Here is a 2,500-nt window from a genome sequence, read left to right as displayed (position 1 = left end):
ACCATAACTGATTTAATGAGCCATTCGCGGTTTCACCTTAATGCGGCTTGTACTGAGACATGCATGGCTTAATCTTTGAGACAAGCATATGACTACTGGCAGGATCAACCAGGGAGCTGCGTCAACGAGAGCTGAGCAGCCGGCCGCCCGGGAGTGTGTCCCGAGGGCCCGCGCGAACACGCAAGCGTCCGCTCAATTATTCTGCAAACAGGAGGAGGCTGAGCTCCCCTGCACGATACACCTCGAAACCCTCTCAGGTCCCGGCGGCGCGCAGCGCCGTCCTAAGTACTTGGTCGGGTTCGAGAGAGGCGCAATCGCCCGGAGATAGGCGAGTAGACGCTTTCAGTGCGAACACCCGTGCTCCCAACTGAGCTTGCCGCTGCCGACAGAGGCCCGGGAGCGTGCTGTCGTGGCATTGCCGGCGGGAAACAACACGCGCCACCTACGGTGACCGGCAGCTCCAACGCCAGCGCCACAGAAGGGCAAAGCCCCACTTGGATGCAGAAGCGAACTCTCCCAGCACAGCGCACGCGCCAACACGTCCGCAGAGCTGCGATACAAACCACCTGCGAGAACCGCTGGGGGCGACCGAGCAGCAGACGGCGTCGCGACGCCGAGTGCCGGGCGGCGGCGCATCCTCAACGCACACAGTCCGCAATCGGACCAGCACACTGCAGATGTCCACCGCGCTTCGCACCGGGCTCGGCAGAACCCACTTTGGCCGCCTGGCGCCGCGCGCCGGGTGCGCCGGCGCGTAGCTGGGACGCCAGCCGGGCCCGTCGGCCGGCGCTCCTGCCACTGGGCGCCCCCCACCAGCCGGCTGTAGTGCGTGCGCTCACGCAGCGCGCGGCCAGCACGCCGCGCGGCCCCCCCTCACCGGCCGGGGACTGTCCCACCAAGCCACAGCCTCGTATCGCTTCATACCCACATGGCCAACTCAGGTTCGGGGGCATGGCGGGTACCGCCGAAACAACCGGTTCACAGATGTACCGATCGTCGCTATCACCGATGCACCTGCAGCGCGAACAACCGCTCAACAACTGATTTCCAGTTCATTTGCGGATCTTTGGCAGCAAACGTATACGTCAATCAACATTTGCGAAATCTACGATTCTGGCATGCCTGCATGTTATGTGTCACGACACGCTACATCAGCCCATATACACACTACGGCACGTACACGAGAGAACACGTGGAAGATGGTCCGCGCACGTGTGCAATGTCCCTTGCGCGGTCGACTGTCAACCGGCCTCTGTAGCATGTCGCAGATGTGGAACGCGGTCCACCGTGGTATCATGTTGTGTGGGGCAATACGATTAAATAGGAAAACCCTCGTCGCTACATCAACAGACGGCTCACGCTGATTCCCGGCAGAGGGAGGGGGGGGGGGGGCCAACATGCAATACTTTCGTCCGTACCTACCACATGTCTCTACGGCGTACAACAGTGCAATCTCGCTGTAATGGGGAGACGAGACAAGTAGCATCGTGCACAACATATGGCCCTTATGATTCGCCATTGTAGGGCGCAGCCGGTGTACGGTCAAGCATGTGCCACATTATGTCACTCAGTACGTAACGACGGATGATCAGTGTGGGTTACGCGTACATCAGCGGACAGTCCACACAGGCCGTACCACAACGTACACTGACTGCATCGACAACCAAATGCAACTGAACAGCTGCAAGGCTCATTTCACAAACAAACGCCTGACCGACCAGCTTGGAAGGGCAGGAGGGGAGGGCGATATTCGTTCTGTAGCGTTACACCCTTCCAGTGGTTAGCGGGACTGTGTAGAAAGTACGCAACACTCGAAAGACATTTACGTGAGGGTACGCACCATGGCATCGAGAAATACACATGACACCAGAGGATCCAAGCAGTGAACTATGTTCAGAGGGTTGCTGTTAGGCAAAGCTACATTCCTGTGACGTTACATGTGACAGTTAAGGTGCAGTGTAAGTTAGGTTAAGGTGCAGTGTAAGTTAGGTTAAGGTGCAGTGTAAGTTAGGTTAAGGTGCAGTGTAAGTTAGGTTAAAGTGCAGTGTAAGTTAGGTTAAGGTGCAGTGTAACTTAGGTTAAGGTGCAGTGTAACTTAGGTTAAGGTGCAGTGTAACTTAGGTTAAGGTGCAGTGTAACTTAGGTTAAGGTGCAGTGTAACTTAGGTTAAGGTGCAGTGTAACTTAGGTTAAGGTGCAGTGTAAGTTAGGTTAAGGTGCAGTGTAAGTTAGGTTAAGGTGCAGTGTAACTTAGGTTAAGGTGCAGTGTAACTTAGGTTAAGGTGCAGTGTAAGTTAGGTTAAGGTGCAGTGTAAGTTAGGTTAAGGTGCAGTGTAACTTAGGTTAAGGTGCAGTGTAAGTTAGGTTAAGGTGCAGTGTTAGTTAGGTTAAGGTGCAGTGTAACTTAGGTTAAGGTGCAGTGTAACTTAGGTTAAGGTGCAGTGTAAGTTAGGTTAAGGTGCAGTGTAAGTTAGGTTAAGGTGCAGTGTAACTTAGGTTAA

The 2,500-nt window shown here is 55.0% G+C and overlaps 1 non-coding gene across 1 annotated transcript in view; it reads right to left on the bottom strand.

Annotated features, from left to right (window-relative positions):
* Window positions 1-115, bottom strand: part of LOC126317172 (small subunit ribosomal RNA) — a 1,893-nt gene extending 1,778 nt beyond the window's left edge. The window contains exon 1 of the ribosomal RNA XR_007556452.1: window positions 1-115. This exon is cut by the window's left edge and continues 1,778 nt beyond it. This is a non-coding gene — a ribosomal RNA (small subunit ribosomal RNA).
* Between the last annotated feature and the right edge of the window lie 2,385 nt (window positions 116-2,500).

The sequence above is a fragment of the Schistocerca gregaria genome, unplaced genomic scaffold (genome assembly GCF_023897955.1).
Source record: "Schistocerca gregaria isolate iqSchGreg1 unplaced genomic scaffold, iqSchGreg1.2 ptg000623l, whole genome shotgun sequence".
Taxonomy (NCBI): Eukaryota; Metazoa; Arthropoda; class Insecta; order Orthoptera; family Acrididae; genus Schistocerca; species Schistocerca gregaria.
Note: the sequence above shows the minus strand (reverse complement) of the source record. Positions and strands in the feature narration are given on the sequence as shown.